The 21,077-nt window shown below is 45.8% G+C and overlaps 1 protein-coding gene across 1 annotated transcript in view; it reads right to left on the reverse strand.

The window, feature by feature from the left end:
- The window catches only part of GALNT17 (polypeptide N-acetylgalactosaminyltransferase 17), a 212,449-nt gene that overhangs the window by 81,274 nt on the left and 110,098 nt on the right, over window positions 1-21,077 (reverse strand). The window lies entirely within an intron of this gene.

The following is a 21,077-nucleotide window of genomic DNA, read 5'->3' on the forward strand; positions in this document are numbered from 1 at the left end:
TCCATCCTAGTCTATTAAGTTACTTTAATGGTCTTCCTTTCTTTAGTGCACAGTTATCATCTAATGATTAAAAAGACTCAAGTAGATTGCTTCTTCAATTCAAGGAAATTAATTTTCTTACACAATTGGATTTTGCTTCTGATTTTCTACTAAAGCACAAGTTATAAAATATGTAGAAAAAAAGATATTAAAAAAATAATTAGCAGTCATACCACTGAGTGCAAGAAGGCTGAGAATATACTTTAAGAACTGCTGGAGTGTCCAGTTTCCATTAAACTGCTGTTGTTTTTAATAAACTTCAGTCATGGAGTTGCTCACCTTCAGCAACGCAACCCCACTGCGGCAGCAGATGTGGCGCCGCGTTTAGTGCATCTGGGGTGGTCCTGTACCTGCCTAGAAAGGCTCATCTGTCCCTCTCTCAAACCTGCCATCCCTCATTTCACATACCAAATTTAAACTTCTTATTTTCCATTTTGATGTTCTGGACTCATCCCAAACGTGCAGTTTCCCACTGCTGATGCCCGCCTGCACCCCCACTGCTCAGCCGGGGGTCGCTGGTGGGAGTCAGTGCCCCAGCAGCCAATGCCAGGAGACACTCAGCTCTGTGCCTTAGGCTTAACCAGCTCGTAATGTGTAGAAAATTACAGGTAGATTATCAAATTCAGTCAAATTAAGCCCGTGGCTTTAAACAGTGGCCTATCGATTATTTCCCTGATGATACCAGGGTAAGGAAGAACACCCTCTTTATTTTTACATGGCACTCTATGATCAAACACTTGATTTTCTTTTGGCCATTGATGAAATTAAGGACCTGACTGCAAACAGAAACACACATCAGTGCCGTCACCTCTGTGCTTCTGCATCTGTGGCAGAATGAAGACCGGGATGAGTAACACAAGTTTATAGCAAAAGAATACACACACAGGAATGAAACACAAGTACGTGGCCCTGTGGGTTGTCCACCCCAGCCATAAGGCAGGGTCAACCACAGCGCCTGTCCCCAGGCAGCAGAGCTCCATGGGGCAGGGACCACCTGGCCCACCGCTCCACTGGCCACAAGCTGCACCCAGGGGCTGGGAGACCACTTGCCCCGTGAGGGGGCTCCGGGCTGGAGCCCTCCCACCCCGGCTGCCTTCCCGGCTGGGCTGGCTGCTGCGGAAGGCGCAGGTGGCTGCAGGATGGCCCTGGTGGCCAAGGGGCAGCGCCAAGCCTGCCGAGGGCCACCTGGGGCTGCGCCATCACCGGGCAATGCTGCACTCGTGGCCTGTGGCAGCCAGTCCCACCGCAAAGCCACAGAGGAAACCTCTGGTCCCTCAGGTTTTAGGGGCAGAGAAATGGAAGAGGAACTGAATGATTTAAAAATTCCAACTTGTTTTTCAATTGCACTCAGCTTGGTGACCATCAGCAGCCTTGGGGGCTGCCCTGCGGAGCCTGACCCGGCTGCTGGGGCCTGCGCTGGAGCGGCCAGGCAGAGCCCGAAGCTGGAAGCGGCCCGTTCCCCAAAAGGGGACTGCGCCCAGGCAATGGCGGCACCAGGCAGAGCGAACCAGAGGCCCAAGGCAAACCCGGCCCTGCCCAGCCTGCCTGTCCCCAGCAGCCCTGGCCCACCACCGCGCTCTGCCTCCCTTCCCTGCTCCTCACAGGGGCTGCGGCCCCAGGCAGGAGGCACCGGCGGGGGCGAGGCAGCGGCCTGGGTACCTGCTGCCTGGCACCGGCCCTGGCGGCCCTCCCCGCCATGAGCTGCCTGACTGCGACTGCAACCACAAGGAGCCTCCCCTCCCCCTGCGCCCCGGCCTGGCCTCCCCCGAAACCCAACGCAGCCCCGGTGCGTGCTACGGAGCGGTGTTTGCTTTAAAAGTGAACTTGAGCTCATTAATTGAAGAAAACTTTGCAGGAATGGAAGCGCGTTTGAGCGGCAGGGCAGCCGCGGGAGGTGGCTTACAGAAGCGCACGAGGGCGAGATGCCGATAGCAAAAGCCCAAAACTAATGTCACACACGATGCACATCTCCAAAGGAGAAATACATATCCCTCTGCCTCCTACGGCGGGGCATCGACATGCAGATGCGGAGTCAGGCAGGAGCCATGCTCGCAGCTTCCCTTCACTGCCTGCGTAATGGCTTGGGCAGATAAAAGCTGGATGCCTTTCACAAGAATGTAATAAAATTTCTATGAAGGAACGGCATTTTAGCCCACAGCAGCATACCTTGCTTAATATTATCCTCGGGATGGCATCTGCAATAGTTGTTTCTTGAATAATTCTAGTTTCCCTGCCCCAGTGACCTTGGTTAATTGTCTGTTTCAAATGGGTTTATTTTCCTGCTGTTGCTAAGTACTATGGAATCTGTGAAACAAATTAAAATAAGAGATACCACATAAAAGAGATGCTGAATTGAATGCCTTTTCTGAATTTACTGGAGATTAATACGACTTTAACTTTTAATGGCAAAGAAGCTGTGAAAACTATGTATTTATTAAAATACCTATTATGTCTACCCATGTCTGTGACCTTGCTCAAGATAGATTTGACTTTGTCACTGTTGTATGCCTACTCCGATTTCCACGTCAAGAAGCGGCTCGCTCTGGGACCTCAGGCAAAGCATTTAACTTCTTTGTACCTCTGTTTCCTCATCTGTCAGATAAGTATACCTGGATGCTCTTGAGAAAATGCATTTATAAATCAGTTTAGTGGCTTCCACATTGGAGCTGTTGAATTAAATACTGATACTGTTATGTATGTATGTAACTACTGATGGTGTTATGTATTGTATATTGTTATGTATTGCCATGTACCTCCTAAGTTGAAATCACTTACGGTGAGAAAAGCACTGGCAGTTAATAACCTTATAAGCGAGGAATTGCACACACAATTTGCTGTTTCTAGCCTTGCTCTAAGCCACCAGCAGCGTGCACACCCTTATGGTGCCCACAGTGTGCTAAGACACAGCGTACAAGCCTAAAGCAGATTTCTATTTACAAGTCCAAGCTTCAGGACTGTAGCTCAACTGTAAAAGTTCCCTGCCAGGATAAACACTGCTGCCGAGGTCACTGCCTGAACGCATTTTCCTTCCTTGTATGTTCTAGAGAAGTCAAGGATGTCCCAGCACTAAAAATCACTGGATGCCTGAGAACCCACCTCCATGCGCATGATTCTTCAGCACTTTTAGCAGTTTTTGTACAGAAAGTTGCCACTACAGACTGTCAAAATGCTCATTTGCAGGTACTAATCGTCCACAACTCCACACATTTTGTCAGCTGATGTAAAACTCCAGCCCAAAAGGTCTCCATTACATGGATCAGGGCTTACAACCCTATTTCCACAGCTGCTTGGAAGCAGAAGACACTTAGGCCATGTGCCAATTGCCCAACCATCTCCCCACAGCCATCTTGTTGGGATCGTAGCAAAAGACACCAACCTTGAGAAACCCTTCCAGACCAAGAGCCCTAAGATGGGAGCCTCGATCAGGGTCATGAGAATCTGCAGAAGGCGTTTTGGGCTGTTCATCATTTGCCCAAGTGCTGGCAACAGCACGAGGTGCTAGCTCCAATGGCCCTGGTCCTGTGCTCTCTGTGTACACAGGGGAGCAACACTGCATCACAGCATTTGAGGTGTGCAGCTCTGAGTCTCAGAGTACAAGCCCTAAATAAGTCACCTTGGAGAAAGTCAATTTGAAAATTACCCTTCAAATAGGAGTCAGTGTCTGCTCAGGAATGGTTTTGAGGAAATAGCTGCAATAACAGCATTCTCCCTTGGGATATACTTAAAAGATGGCACTTCATTTTAGCTAATTTAATGGCAGTTGCAGAGCTATTCCTGGTGGCAGTTGCAGAGACAGGCACTCAGGGGAAACCCAATCTTTCACACTTGGTGTGAACCCTCTGGCCCGCAGCAATGGGCCCCGGTCCTCCCGAGGGCACAGGGGGAAGAGGCTCCTTCCCACAAACCTCTGCATCGCAACTGCTCCTCTGCAAGCATCAGTACGCCAGGGACTGGACCCTTAAGGGTATCCCATTTATTCAAAAAGGCAGAATTGGGGGAAGTAATAGTAATCGCTCATAGTGATTTATTAGGGACAGTCCTACAGGAGAGGCAATGCCGAGTCTCAGATTCGGAGGCTGAGATAAAACAGAGCATGATTTTCATATATGCACTGGCTCATACTGGAAGCCACTGTAAAATGCATTAAAAACACAAGAAAAATACTTTCCCTTTCTGGAAAGCTATTGCACGTCACAACAGAATACAAAAGGGAGCACAGATTAGCACAGATGAAGAGTCAGAACAGCGCAGTATTTAGTTAACCTGGTTTTACTTTTCCTGTATAACTGGTCCCCTAAAGGTCTTACACTCAGAAAAGATCTGAAGATTGTTGTTACATTTTAATTGCACAGAAATTATCCAGCCAGCGTACATCTTGTAATCAAACCCAGGAGCTAAGCCACAAAGCCCTGGCTCCACTAGGAAAATAGATGTTTTCTCATATCTCATTAGTTAAAACATAACCAACATGAGACAAAATTCTAGCAAAACAAAGCAGTCTGCAATTTTAATCTGAGCTGGGAGGTGAGAGGAAATTTGAGCTTCTACCCCACGCTGCATATCACCACACCGTGCCCAGAAAAGCTGCTGTTTCTTACCGCGGGGTAGGTAAGGAGAGCACATACCTTTAAAGATTAATCAACAGCACGTCACGGTCTCTTCCTACTATCAACTGTCAGTCACCTCTTCAATGCAAGTGGCAAGCACCCTCCTGAACAGTTTCTTCAGGGGTTTTCAATCCCACATGAACTTTTCATTAAAACAGCAGTGTTTGTCTATGCAAATCAGATCATGTTAGAGATGCAGAACTCCCCAGGGCAACACAAGGGACTGGCTTCAAAGTTTTGCCAGAAGTAGCTTAAAACCTCATTTCTGCTAATTGGCAGTGACTGAAATCCACCTCACTGGGCAGCTCTGAGCAGAATGGGAGGCACCTTCACCAGTCCTCCTAGATACTTCGATTTAAGAGCTAAGCAGCCAACACCTTTAAAACATTTCCCAGCTCCTCAAGAAGACAATGTTTTTATATAGGCTAGGTTTAAGGAATTGCATTTGCACCACTTCAAAAATCCCAGCAACATGAGAGCAGGTGAACGCTAGGATTTCACCTCTATGAAGGCGAAAGACTTCTTGTACTTGTTTTCCTCTAACGCAGGATCTTTTGGCACTTCTGAGCCCTGCCTTGTAACAAAATGTTTGGTGCAGGAAAAGGGAAAGCAAAAAAAGAGACCAAACATTTATCCTTAAAAATCCCTAGGATGGAGACCAGAGCTTGGGTGACAAAGACTGCACACGCTCATTTTATCCGATATCTAATCCTAATCCCACTCCCACTGATCTTCAAACGGGAACATCGAATTCCTTAAAGACAAAGTAGATTTCAATTATGGAAAACTTGCAGTGGGCGTATTGTGGCCCCACCTCTGGGTCTCTGCCGTCCCGCATGCTGCAACCCCCAGACCTGGTGGGCTCAGCCCTGTGGTGATGCTCACACTCACCGAAGGGCTGCTCCAAATCGATGCTGTAGAAATGGCTTCATCAGGAATATGACCCTTTGCCTGCTATCAGTAATAAATGCAACATAACCAACTTCATCTCCTTCTGCTAGACTGCTAATTAAACGATAATTACTTTTAGATGTAATAAGTATAACTAACAGGCACTTAACAGGAACATGCTATTTACTTTTCTTTCTTTAATGTGAGTTTTTTTTTCCCTCAAGGGCAGCAAAGCAGCTGACTTTCAGTCCTGTTTTTTCTCTCCACCCTACATAAAAATCACAGTGAATAAATTTCACAGGTAAACAAACTTCTCTTCGCCTCAGACACAACTCAGTCCCACGGAGCAACAAGCTGTGTCCCAGTTAAAGCACTGAGCTGGAGCTGAAGGATGAGGATCCAACCACCCTGATCCTTCCCTCTGGTCCAAGCTGCCAAAGACCTCTTGGTACCAAAAACGGGACTTGGGCAAGTGTTGTGCCCTAGAACAGGGAAATCAGTGTCCCCATTTAATGTGCTGAGCTCCCAAATCTTAACGAGCACTCTTCAGGGGCTCTGTTCTCAGCTTCTCTTCAGGTGGAGCGGAATGAGCTCCGCACAGAAACACGAGCCAAGCTGCTTACTTCCAACCCCCGCACTGGAGGCTGTGCCACCACCCCATCTACGACACAAAGTCTGCACTGATACACACCTACACAGACAAGCCCAAGCAGAGGGGCTCAGAAGGCAGACACCACGCGGTGGCTGGGTCCCATCCCAACTGCATGGCTCCTTTACACCCTTCTTGGATGAAGATAAGCAACATCACAAGGAAGATGTTGGTGCATTAATTGCACAAACCCAAAAAGCATTTCTCCAATGCAGTGCTTACACCAAAATACTCCTCCAGCTCCTAAACTTGCTTCAAGTGACTATCAAATAAAAAACGAAAGAAACTGCAATCTACAGTTAAATTGACTTTTTAAAGGTGGTGATAATATGAAGACAGGCTCTGAGGGCCATGCGGGTGAGCATCACTCTAAAAAAAACCTGTTCTGTTTATGGCTGAAACGTCATTTTTATTCTCTAAGCACTCAAACCAAACCTCAGAAATCAAGACAGAAACCTCTCTTGGTGAATCATTGACTGTAACAAAGATGCTGCAAGCCAAACCCATGCATCTGGGGACAAACACACAAATGAAACTTTGGGCTGTCACAAAGTAGAGTTGAGTTTAAAAGTAATTCCCTTGCCAGGCAGGAACAGAGCACAAGTCTCTGTCAGCCCAGCTGGACTCTAAGAAACAACAGGAATAGAAGGGCAGTGAAAGATTAATGCCATTGAGGGGGTTATTTTGCAGTCGCTTTCAAACCTACAGTGTAACCACAAGTCACTAACCAGTCTTAAGTCTTCTTTCAAACACTCTGAAGTACCTCCTAAACCTAAATTCCTCCTAAACCTAAATTCCTCCTAAACACTAAATTCAAGGTGCTATCAGAAGTATGCATTGGGTGATGACTGAGCTCCTCATTATTAGTTTTGCACAGACCCGTGTTGCTTTCTGATATATCACTGTAATGGATGTTGAAGTTAAAAATTCAGGAGGACTGAAGTTATTGGGAATTTCATGTATATGCCTGCAGACAGAATTTGGGTGAAAGCATTTACGTTCATAGTAGGCTGGTACTAAGAACAGGGACGTGAGTAACGGTTATTGACAGATGGAACAGTTTCACTTTGTGGGTAAATGAGAGTGCACTGAAATAGGCCTGTAAGCACCTCACAGCAGCTGAGTAATGCATTTATTTTGACAACTACTTGATATGAGCCTGTTCGTAGGGAGGGCAGCGCTCAGGTTTATCTTACCCTTCACGCATCCATAGCGCAGAGGCACAATTCCTGAGAAATATAACAGATACATTTCGTGCCTCCAGCATTTAATAGTAAATGTCATTCTCATTTCTCAGGGTTTGGGGTTTATTTTATATTAAACACTGAGCGAAGCAGATAGAAAAGAAAAATGAATATGGGAAGAACTGTATTGAAATGTAAACGCAAACTCAGTAAAGATGATTGCCAGGTAAGGAAACTCGGAGGTGGAGAGGCTGTTTTGGATTCACCTCCATCTGGATTACAGCAGAGCCCAACCACAAATCTGATGTCCCAATATTTGCAAAGGGATTTAACCGAACTGCCTGCTTAAAGGACAGACAACTTAGGGCCAACAGTTTCAAAAGCAGAAATCCCACCCCAGGTACATTTATCACATCAAAAGACCTATGAAAATTTTAACTCCCTGTGCATCTCCTCTCACAGATGCGCACAGGTTGTGGCCACTACTTCTGACACAAGAGCTTTTCAAAAAGGTGGCGTGAAGTGATGCCGATCACAGTGCAAGCAATGAAATTGTTGTAGATGATCTACTGACTTCAAGTTGGTACAAAGCTCAAAGCCTAAGCACAACAGTCTAGCCTGTGACTGACTTCTGCTGGAATGGGGCACAGTCAACATGAACCTACCCCGAGTCAGTTTGTTCTGTTTTTTATTAAAAAAACAAAAAACAAAAACAAACATCAAATGTATTGATTCGGAGAACCTGAATTCAAAGCCCTCTTGAAGTTGTTGGCAAAACTCTCAGCTAACTCCTGGGGCAGCAAGAGTTCACGGTCAATGTTTGGGGCTGGGGGGGTGGGGGGGGTGGGAAGGTGTTGGAATTACAGGTCTACAGGTCGCTCACGTAAGCAGCCAGTGTACATCATCAGCCAGTTTGAGCTCTCTGGCACCTGACAATTAGGCAACTGCACAAGTTGGGATGAATGGGCTTAGCCATCTTTAAAGGCAGCATCAGCCCAAGAAGAGTTGGACCTGAAGAGCCAGGAATTAATTTGTACACTTCATATGATGGGAGCTTGCTTGAGGTCAGCATTCAGGGAGCAATAGAAATGTGGAAAATGGGTCCTTTTTCCCTTTCAAATTGTCATCCCAAGGAGTATGACACCATTCACTGATTATACACAGTCAGACTGCAGAAATCAGCAGGAACGTTCACTCAGCCATGCTTTTGCAGGTGCCTTCTGGCAATTCACAACCAATTTGGCAACAAGGGTCCCAGGACTAAAAGGGAGAAAGCCAAGGGAAGGCTAGCTCCCCACACGCCAGGCTTGGCATGGCCATGGGCTCCTCTCCAGGAGGCAAAGGGGACTGCCCATCACCCACCGTGGTACAGGTTGGATGGAGGGGCATTTGGATGGTTGAGTCCTCCAGCTCTGCAATAGGGTTTTGTAGCTTGGTGCATTAAAACGCAGCTGGGAGCAGAGAGGGAGCTGCTCCCATTTTCTAGAGAAAGGTGACATTTTTACACAGGGAATCCCAAGTGCTGTGCCATTCCTGTTTTGCTAACGAAACATTTGTCCCATGCCATAATATGCTTGTGGCCAAAAGGCTGATTTTTATTTGTGTTTTGCCTAAAAGTTAAGCAGCACCAGGCTCCTCAGGGGAAAGGATCTGCAGTTTGCCCTGGCAGATCTCCAACACGCTGCAGGCTTTGAACAAATCAAGACTTTGTGATTGAATCCACGGTCTGGGAAAAAACTGAAGGGAGTGGATGTCAGTGTCTGAGCTGCCAGAAAAGAAGTCGGATTGGAGGGGAAACTTTTATCAGTGGATCATCTGCGGAGTCCTGCAAATCCAAATACTGTTGAACTAAACCAACAGCTGCAATGAGTTCATACTGTAAGGACGTGTCCCACACCACCTAATCCAAACTGCCTTCTGATTCTTGGACAAATGAGTATTAATTTAAATTGCATCTTCAAAGTGTCTTTGCAGAGGCTTCTTGCTTGTGCAAAATCAACGGTGGGAAGGAAAGACAAAAAATAAAGGCATGTGCTTGGAATCACTGCCAGTTTTACTACCTGGAAAAACAATTATACCCTCTCTTTCTACAAAGTACCACATGCCAAAAAGAGTCAAAAGCACCTCCACTCCACTTTTGCCTTTAATCAGAAAAAGCATGTCTTTATTGCAACAGTCTAAGGACAGACCACTGAATAGCAAAGGAGGCAAGGGAAGTTCTAACCTGTTGGTTGCCAGAGCCAGCTGCAGCAGGTTGCAAAGTTAAGGAGTCAGAAATGGGGAGTGAACAGCAAAACCAAACTCTTCTGAAGCTGTGGGTAAAGCTGTACAAAAGCTACACAGGGACAAGTGGTATAATGAAAAGGTTCATGATCTGCACGTGAAATACATCCAAACACTTCAGTGTTAATGCTATGCTGAAGAACCTCTTTACAGAGGTCCCACTTTACTATCCCTGCTTTAATTGAGAGGCAAGAACCTGACATTTTAACAGCTGAGAGACTAAATTGTGCATGGCACGCTCTCGCTGAAGAATTTACTGTGAATCAAGAGCACCACTTAAAACCGTATTGGTGTCTTGTGATACATTTTAGAGATTCCGGCCTAGCAATTTTCAAAAAGTAAAAGAATACTGTCATACCAAACACTGTAAAGCATACACATTTTTAGAAATCGCTGCTTTATGCCTGCAGATGTGCAGCATTAACAGGGCATGTACGGTACAGCAAAAGACACTGTGGAAACAAGCTGTCTTGCTGGCAGCATCTCCCATATTGGAGAAAAACAAAACAAACCAAAACTTTGCTCTCACAAAACATCTATCCATCCATCAGCATTTAGAAATACTGCTTGGCAAATTTTGTCTTGCAAGCAGTATCTACTTTAATAATATGTTTCCAATTAAAAGATGACTAAATGAAAGAAGTCCAAAATATGTATTTCCCATAGGATCAGTGCTTACTCCTGATCTTTGTATAGGCTCCAACTCAGCTAAACCATAAACACACCCTTGGCATCAACCACAAGTATCTCCAACAGCTTCAGATCCCTGGCATTACATATTTCACTCATATTTGGATCCAGAGCCTCAGCTTTTGGTGAGGGCAAAACAGCTCATTATCCTCAATACTGATAAAACTGCTTCCATCCACCTGAAAGGCTGCAAAACTCTCCCACCCTCCAACAGTTTTTAAGAGAAAAGACAAATCCAAGCACATAGCATTGCTTATGCGAAACTCCCAGTGGCACTATGAGTCCAGCCCTAAATCTGGAGCACAAGAGCATCCTTTGTAACCCAGCCATCCAGGTCACAATAAAGAAAAGGAAAGAAAGTGCTGGAAGAGGAACTACAGTAGCAGAGCAGGTGCTATCAGAGAGGTGCAATGACAGGAGGAGAAGATCTGAGCTGCCTATAAAGAGCCAAACCAAAGCTGTTTACAGAAGGGTGATCTGGGATCTCAGATATGGTTAAAGCCAAAAGCCCATTTCACTCTCCCCTTGGCTCTTCTCCATACTTGAAAATATGATGAGCAAAAAGCAAGCAGATGGCTGTTGTTGTGCTACGACTGTCACAACTTTGCCTTAATTATTCCCCTGCACAAAAATCCTATCTGCATTCACTGGACACAACGGTTCTGCCCTTAAGCGGGTGGGTCATTTGATCTGGAGATATTTTCCAGGTCCTGTGCTGGCTGCAAAATGTTTCAGGGCAGAGAGAAGACTTCAAGGGATCTTGGAAAAATCAAACTGCCCCCAGAAAAGTCAAATCACCAAAGCACACGCACGTTGCTTTGTGCAAGCAGCTGGGTTTCCATCTCTGTCTCTCCCAGGTGGTTTGCTGGAATCGGGGAGCCGCAGATGGGCAAGACTCTTCCCTCTCACAGAAGCTTCCCAAAAAGTTTTCTATACAATTATTTTAGCAAAAAAAAAAGCTCATCTGGCCAACGTAGTCAGTAGAAAATCCCTGTGCATTGCCTGCAGCAAGTGTGCCCCATCATACATGCACACATATGCAGAGCGAGATCACAGACAAACCCAGGATTTGATATCACATCTCACCTTCCAGAACTGGATGAAAAACTGAGCTCTCAATTTAAACACAAAAATCGTTGCTATTTTGCCTTTCTGAGTGCCCCAGAGTCTCCAGAGTTGCTTTTGAACCACACTGAGAATCAGATGCAAGAGCCAAAACTCTGCAGTATTAGCCTGGGATTTAGAGCATCTGTGTGGTTGTTTTTTCTCCCCATTAATTTAATTTGACAGAAAAGAGCAGGAAAGCTTCTGGTTCCCATGTGGGCAAAGTGGATAAACAGCAGGAATTTTAAGGGAAGCTGAAACTAAACAGAAAAGAAACAGGTTGGTGCTCTGGCTAACAGCCTTTTGTGCTGCCTTTTTCCTCACCCCGTCCTCCATGCCCTGCATGTTATAATGAGACTATTTTCATGCTTACCACTTGCCTGTTTCAACCTATTTTTTGCATTTCGATTTAGACCCTTTTGATTGGAAAAATAACACACAGTTCTCTCTCTTCAAGGCAGATAATCTCCCACGCTGGATCCCATGATGCAGGAGGAGAGGCAGTACCCCACCACCGCCTCACTGCCCCCCAGATCCACCGGGTTTGGACTCAAGAGCAGGAAATCCTAATCCTACTGCTTCAGAAAAACTGCCAAGAGTAATTATTTAATGGGAAAACATTTGTGTAGCTCTGTGGTCAGAACTGCATGAATTCAGCATCGCAACTATTCCTGCAGAGGAGATCCTAAAACCTTGCTTGTTTCCATTATTTTCCTGAATATTTCCCAGTGCGGGCAGATACACTGTGCAGGCTGTAGCAGGCAATACACCAGGCAGAGCATTTTATCTGCTGTACCTACTCTTGGTCACAGTAAGCCACATTTAAGCAACGGTTGCTGACACCAGCTGATTCACACCAGCAGCAATGGGTTCCATCCAAACATGAACAACTGACCTCTCAGCAGCATTTCTGAACACAAGTTCTTCCAAGCCAAGAGGCTCCTTTATTGCTTTATAGACGTCGCAGCCAAACTGAAATGCATCCAGACCTGAAGGAGGCTTGAGGTCTAATCTCAGTCCTGGTTTGGAAGCTCGCTACTTCCAAGTGGGGAAGGGACAAGGTGACTTTCTCTGCTGACTGAAACAGCGTGTAGGAGTTGTAACTTGGATACATGCTTTTGCTTCTGCACAGCACACCCCACAGCAGAGCTGTTGCAACAATAAACAATACCAGGCTGAAATCTTATCCCTCCCTCTTCAATAAATGGAAAATCTTGGCTAAAGAGAAAGAGTTTTGCAATCAGCTTCAGTGAGGTACAGGGTTTTAGCCATGATGTTGAGGATTTTGACAGAGTACTTCAGTACGAAAGCTAAGCCCTCTGTGTCTGCCTCACCTCTTCTAGCAACTGCAGGTTTTAATTAAAGCAGAAACATATGACGCTAATTCATGATCTCAGTTACACAACTCCATCAAACGTCCAGCACAACCAACTGAACGGCTCTGCATTGAGCCTGGTCAGAATGAAATCAGTGCAGCAAATCAGCTATATAAGGAACACACTAATTAAAACACCAGCTGCTTCACAATTTTCTATAGTTTTATCAGCCACCCACTTTGACAATATAAACAATCAACAAGACACTGCTACGAGAGATGGCAAATGGCCTACAACTAGAAGATGATGATGCCGTATGAGAAAAAGCCAACACAAACCTCCTCTTCCTAAGGGACTAACCACACCGAGAGTCAAACACCAGAGACACGTGCAGAACTCCAAGTATCTGTGGTTATACTGTCATCTCTGGTGGCTTTAAGAGAAGGCAGGATCCTGAGATACAGTATAAACCTCTCAATCTGCTCTTTATCAAGACCAGTTGGTTTTATTTTATCCATGGCAACACAACCACTGTGACTATAACTACCTGGCCTGTTGCTCTGTTGTTGCATTACATCTCCATCTCCCATCATCTAGCAGCAAACACCTATGTGAAGTCAACATCAAAAGGCAAGTAGCAGGTAAACTTTACTGACAGAGACGGGCAACCATTTTCACACACACACACACACACAAAATAATCTAAAAAGCTGTATTTAATTCAAACAAAAGACCCAACTAAACTTTTCAACTAAAGAAGGCCACCCAAAGCCTCTCAGACATGAAAACTGATTTTAGATGAGATTAATCCCCCAAGTGACATTTCTGTTTCAGATGACAGCCTGATTTTCATTCAGCTGCACTCACAAGAAGACACGGGCAGGTCCTTCACATCAAATAATGACAGAAACAAAAATCTCTGACACACAGAAGTCACTGAGAACTTAACACCAGGCTTAGAAAATAATGTGGTCTTCAAAATTGCCAGCTGATGAGCTGTGAGCAGCAGTTGTCCTGCACAGCGCTCTATGCAGCCAGGGAAAGCTAACCTGCGCTTTCCCAAAGCAGGGAAACCTGTCCCCAAGGCTCCCTTGTCGCCCACACCAGGAGTTAGCTGCTTGGGGGCTCTCTCATAAGCATCACATAATGTCTTAGCAAGAATTAAAAAGAAAGTGAGGTTGGAGCAGACTGCCTTTGGGGGTGGGTTATTTCCCCCCCCCCCGCCCAGGGCAGTGAATAATTCACTATGAGAACAACCTACACAGCAGCACCAGGGATTCGGCACCCCCAGCCATCTTTCCCAAGACATCATGTTCAAAGGACCAACGTGGGCTCATTGCACAAACCAGCAGATTGTTGGTGGAGCTCAGAGGACGGGGACTGCAAGCCACTCTCACACAAGCAACCCAGGGGCTTTACGCTTGTCCCAGCAGCGCTCGACCCACCAGTGCCTGCTCAGCCAGGCCGCTGGCAGCACGTGGCCACTGCGGGGACACGGCTGGCACACAGGCTGCACCGGGGGATGACCCAGCACAGGCAAAGACCAGTTAATCCACACCAAGATGCACGACAAGCCGACCCTCAGACCTGCAGCAAGAAGCTTCAGGTAAAACAGATCACAAACTAAAACCTCCAGAAAACTTTCAGTCTCCACTTAAAGTATCTTTCTTTCTAAAGGATCTTAACATTACACACCGATGCATACTTAACTCCATGCAAATACCAGTTTGCAAAACAACTAGACACGTTCCATTTGTAAAATACGACATTTTCATTTATACAAACATGAAATGCACTTTAATACATTTATACATTTAATACATAATAGTACTTCAGAAAAATAAAACTAGTGGTATAAGACTTCTTTCCATCGACCAAAGAGGATAAGAAAGGGAATATATTTTATAATACCTTTATTAGTAAAATTTATATAGAATACAACTAAAGACTTCAGACAGTGAGAATGGCACTTGTGCTTTCAGAAAATAACACCCTGCAAAAACACGAACACACTCCCAGTGTTTCACTGTACAGCATCTGCACTGCATCTCCAGTGCCCAGGAAAGGGATTTAAAAATAGTTGGAATTTTGATGGAACATGAGAACTGCCAGCAAATTCCACTGTCACAGTTCCATACTCCCCAAGCAACAAAGAAAAGAAGGAAAAAATAGCAGGTCAAGTGCAATACTGTGAAGTGAGCCAGGGAATTAAAAGGTTCAGTAGGGAATAGTTTACCTGGTATTTCTTACAGAGAAGATGCTAGAAGGCAGGAACATACCACAAGGAATTACAAAAATAAAAGGTTATTGGAAATATAAGTGACGCTGGGGAGCTACAGAGAACAAGGAAAAGCTAATATTGAGGATTTCTGGAGAGCAGATCATAGTGGCACATTTTCAATACCCAGGTTGAGGCACAAACCGAGTCCAATGTCACTCATAGCACAAGGCAGGAGGAAAAAGAGCATCCTGAGCTTGCCTTACTCCTGCTTTTCACAGGTACCCTGTCACCCACTCACAGAGGCTGGACACTAAGCTGCATGGGGGTTTCAGTACATTAAATATGATTATTCTTATAAAACTTCATGATTCAGGCAACTAGTTTTCTTATATATCTTTAAATGTAAGGCAGTATCCTTGATGCCCCAACAATCAATACATACAGCATTATGGTGGGTCATAAAAAGACAGCAGCAGTGGATTTTCCAATATTGCTTTCTTGAAAAGGACCTTGTCTTCGTTCTCCATGAAACACATTTCGGCAAAAACCCAGCATCAAAATTTTGACTTCTGACATTTCGAACCACCACAAGAGCTCTGTGCTGCTCCACACATGACTGAACTGAGAAGAAAGCACATTTCAGATGAACCGGCAATCTGATCAAGGAATTTCAGCAACACCCATGAGGTTAATTCAAGAGAGTAATGCTATCCCAACTGCACATCGTTTCTGCTTTCCTTTGATACCATTTCACATTACACGTGCATTAGACCAGCAGCAATAACTGCACTCAGCTAGTTTAAAGCTACATACAATCAGGACCTCGAGAACAAAGCGGCAACGTTTCCAAAATAATTCAGCTCCACTGAAAGCCCCCATCCCAGGCAGGCTGGATCCAAGGTCACGTACAGCCAACAAATACACTGCACCTTTGGAAAACAGAGCCCACCGTTCCCCTTGTCATCACAGAATCACGTACAGACAACTGGACTCCTGTCCCAGGATTAACAAAAAACATTATTCAAGGTACAGGCAACTGCCAACACGACTGTATAAAGCTGCTCGCTCCAGACATTTGACCTAAAAATCACATCTGCATCCTCAACAAATACATACAGTACACTGCGTTTGTGTGACCAGAAATTTCATGCTTGCCACACTGTGCTTGAAACAGATGCTTGACAAAACTCCAGGGATATAAATAGGGCAATCACTTACTCAGGCCATATGTTGGAAGCATGTAAGATGGACTTGCTTAACTGAAGAACCTTCAAAAAACAGTAATGATAGTAACAGGACTGAACAGATCTCAGATCTAATATTCTTTGGAGCTTTTTGGTTTGGGGCATTGTTCACGAGAAACTGAAATGACCTCTGTATTGCTTTCCTTTGGCCTTTCTGCCAAACCTCCCCAGTAACGATGGCCAGCTACAGGGTCTGACTGAGGTTGCGGGCCCAAAGGTCCCTGCGGAGAACAGAGCTTGGCTGACCAGTCCTGACAGCTGCTAGAAAACAACCTCATGTGATGCTTGCTGCATGGATGCCCTTAGTGCCTGGAGTCATCCCAAGAGTACTTGAAGACCCTACAAATGCAACAGCATGTATCTCTGACTGCCCATCCCAAAATTTCTTGCTTGGTTAACACCAAGGTGACTTCTCCAGCAACCGCTCCAGGAGCAGCAAACTGCCATGCAGAGGACCTAGACAGGAGGAAAGGGCCAGCAGGAGCTTCAGGAAAGTCACAAAGGAGAATGCTAAGCCCTGCACCTGGAGCAGCCTAACCCAGTGCACGAGGACAGGCTGGGGGCAGTGCGGCTGAGGAGGACCCGGGGGACAGCAGGCTGACCAGCAGCGCACCCCAGCAGCACCCCAGGCTTGCAGCACAGCGGGCTGGCAGCGACAGCCAGCAGCCCAGAGGACTATCTCCCTTCACTGGGCACTTGTTAGGTCACATCTGAAAAATCATTCAGTGCTGGGGCTCAAGGACAAGGGAAGGACTGGCCCATGGGGAGCTGAGTTTGGCAGAGGTCCCCAAGACGGCTGCTGGAACAGGGCTGGCTAAGCCTGGGGAGAAGGCTTTGGGGACACACACCTGCTAATAGCCTCCCATACCTGCAAGGCATTTACCAAGACAACAGAGCCAGGTTCTTTCACTCCCTCTCCCAAAGCCAGATGTTCAAAGTCACCATGATTAAATACACAGCTCTTCCAAGAGCTCCATCCACATACCACTCACTAATGCAACAGGACATGTTACAGACAGATTCCTTTGTTATTTCCTGGGTAGAATTCCCTTCCCTTTCAGTAGCTTTCATATTTTGATGTTTCTAATTTCACTGTTATGTTTATTGGAACATTAAATATTTCCTGCGTTTGGTTTTTAATATATGGGAAATTATGCGCACCATATGCGAGGGGGAGCAGAACATGCTGACTACACAAGTGGGTGGAAAAGTCTGGGGGGAATAGCAGCAGAAGGATGGGAAGACACTGCATTAAATATTAGTGTTTCAAAGTTGCTGAGCAAAGGAGGAAGATTATGGTAGCCAGGTTTGAGAACATACCCTTGCTCCATCACTCCAGTCCCCAACGGCAAGGAAGAGAGAGTGCAAAGCCTGATGCCCAAGTGTGAAACATATGGTGAATAATTCAGAACTTATCCATTTTTCTGATGAAATCTCAGGAAGGAGATAAATATGCCAGTATTTGTCTGATTCTTATTACTGCATAAAAGGGACAAATCCTGCAAGGTGCTGATCATTAACTTTTGAGACAGATCCACAGACCCAAACCTCATGTGATGAGGATGCTCAGTACCTCTTGTCTATCAGCATCCCAGCTCTCCTTGTCAAGATGCATTTTCAACCTCACTGCCTCATTTATTTCCCCCTCTCTTGTTTCAGAGGCTTAATATTCAGCGGCACTCAGAAAAGACTCTGCTGTTGGATGAGAACATATTGATCTCTGGAAGAAAACCAAGGGATATGGCTTAAAGTTTAAGGGCAGGAGTAGTTGGCTATAGAGAAGTTAATTTTCTATAAATGTTGTTTTCATTTAGAGTGAATGGCAGTTTATAATAGTTCACAAAGTTTTGGTTCACAGTGAATAGCAATTGCATCCTAAAACCCCAGCTGTTTCACTGAAGCAAATTACTCAATAGAGCTTAGAGGTCTTCAGAACCAAAATCCAGTTTTCAAATGTGACTTGGATGCCTACAGTCATGAACCACAACGATATGGGGCAGACCCCCTCTCTCCTCTTACCGCTATGAGAAATGAAGAAAACGGTTCTGCAATCCCATTAGCTCCCCTAATCCCACAGGAGAGGCTCAACATCAACAGCGGGGTGTTACTGCTACAAAGTGACTTATTTGGTCGACTATTTATTTCTCAGCAACGCAGCAGGAAGCTTTGTCATCAAAATACCTGAAGAAATATTGGTAGCAACCTGGATTTTCATGTTTTTTCCCAGCTGTTTGTGCATTTGGGGCTGGGCCCCGATACAACACTCAACAGCCACCCTGACCAGCTATGCAGCCAGGCGTCGTGACCTCCACATGTTCCAGAGCTCCCAAAAGTGGTGGCAAGGCCACCTAGGCCTCCCTTGTCCTTAGGGCCATGGGGATATCCCACCACATGCCCTTCCTATGTTCACTCCACCCCCCCAAGTCTTTCCAAAGCCACTCTTCAATCCCAAAGATATGTTCAACCAACAGCTAGTCCTAGGTGTGCCAGGGCAAACCCCAAACCACTGACTTTCAAGCCACTGCAGACATGTACCACCCCAGCCCTGTGGTTACTGAGTAGACATTTATTCCAGAGCCTTCCCGAAGACAGACTTTCTTTTGGAAGACAGTGGTAGTGCCTCCCTCCTTCCAAAGCCACGCTGTATTTGTGGCTGTCCAGGCAGCCTTTGCTTTGGATGAAATCACTCCAAACTCACTACACTTTGTCACAGCTTGTTAAAAATCTCTCTGCTCCACAACTGGATTCCCTTGGTGCCACAGGGGCAAAAAGTGTGAAACACCAATATCCCCGGAAGGCTTGCACTAGCATTCACACGTGCTTTGCAGCTGATTGCTAACACAGGAGAAGACTGCCCCATCCATTACACATGCAGCTTCTCTTCTAACAACAGTTTAGAGTTTTAGAGTTTAGCTCTGCAAAACCACGTATGGGCTCCCTGGAGCTGGCTCACGACACGACAGCCCCAGGGATCTGGCTTTGGAGTGACAGGGATGTCCTTCAAACTGTCACCAAATGAGCCTCATGAATTATACACACAGAGCGGGCTCAGCGGCTCCGAATTCATCACCCTGCTGCTGTCAGTGCCCTGCCACAAAGAGCAGGAGACTCATGCCATGCCATCATCGGGGGTGCTCACCTGCCAAGTCACACCAGCAGTGGGGGTCAGCCCTGGGGACTGCCACTACTTACTAGCAATGCGGAGGTATTTTTGGACTATCCAGCACCTGCATCACTCTTCAGGATCCATTCAAGATTTGGGATGTTAAAGGTCATGGTCTCGGATGTGCTAGGAAGTTGTATCATACCTTGGCAGGTTTTCCACGGGATGGTATAGAATACAATGCACTTTTTCTCAGCAGGATCCTTTCTTTTCTGCTTCATACTGTGCAAGACAGAGTGCACACACCACCTTACAAGAGAGCTTAATCTAAAGGAGGCTGGTACAGCAAATAAATGTGCTGAGAGAAGATGTGAATTAGTGTTTTGCTCTCAGGGTACAGGCCTATGGCTCTATTCATATCCTCCTTACAGCCTGATGCATGGCCTTGGGTGAGCCACTTATACTTCCCATGCTTCACTTCACCTGTAAACACCTTCCTCTAGCTCTTCAGACTCCAAGGCCTTTCCAACACGGATTACTTCTGCTACGTATTCAATGCATGCCTATTAAATGTTTAATCTTGTTTGGGACCTCTATAGGAAGTACTGTGATGCAGAGAAAAAACATCCACCACAGTATCAACAGGTCAAGGAGGGAACAACCACGTGCATGCATTACACATAAGAGCTAATGCTGAACACTCCTCCTTCCTCCCAGGGCTAAAAAAGAAAGAAGGAGGAGGAGATAAAGCTTGTTGACCAAAATGAGATTCAGCTGGTCAAGCTGACAATAAAGGCCTGCAACTGCCATCAGTAAATTAAACCATGACCATTTAGACAGCCAATGAAATGCATTTATGAACCATCTGCTACTGGCTTATTTTTGCTATTCAACGTAGCTAATGTTTGCAGTTGTTAAACTTTGTCATTTTAACACAGTTTCATGTTGTTATAAGTTAATTTTAGCTTTTATGACTCATACTGCTGTTAACAGGATACTTCTTCAAGACTGCAAAGGTAGCCCAGCCGGCCCCTTTGCATCCTTCTGCCTTCCTCCAGCCCCACCTCGCTCCCTGCCATCTCTAACAGGCAGCAAACGAGTTCTGTGATCTGCTGGTTAAACCTAACAAGCCAGACCCTGCAGGGGAAAACCCCAGGTCTAACACAGGGAGCTTTCCACAAAGATCACGTCCAGTGGCTAACACTTTGCATGACTTGTGAAAGAGCGTTTGCAAGTCATTAGTATTCCCTTGCCTTTTTTTGTCTCCCACCCAGAACGAGGAGGAAAAAATCTCTCCATCATAAACTGCAGGGGACAAGACAAGCAGGACCTTTAATGGGCCACTGCACTTATATACCGGACGATTCCTCTTTTCAGGGAGCATCCTTGATGTTGGATGTTAATGAGAGACAATCTTGCAGAGCAGAAGAGCTCTTTAGAGCTTTAAAATAGCTCTATTTCTCGGGATTTCAGAACTCAATCAACATTCACATCTACAAGGGATGAAAGAAGAGCTCGTGGGAGCTCTGCAATCCAGCTTCCAGCTTCCCACTCCTCTGCCTCATTCTCTTAGAAATATTTCTGTAAGACAACCACAGTGCCAAAACGAAGGTGATGTCGTAACTCAGAACACAAATCCTCCACCCATAGGTTACCAATGCAGCCTCTTAGCACTCCCGAAGACTGTCACGCTGACTGTCCCTGGCTGCCCCCACCATGCCCAGCAGCATACAGGGGGGCACTGCA

This window comes from Falco naumanni, chromosome 1 (assembly GCF_017639655.2).
Source record: "Falco naumanni isolate bFalNau1 chromosome 1, bFalNau1.pat, whole genome shotgun sequence".
Taxonomy (NCBI): domain Eukaryota; kingdom Metazoa; phylum Chordata; class Aves; order Falconiformes; family Falconidae; genus Falco; species Falco naumanni.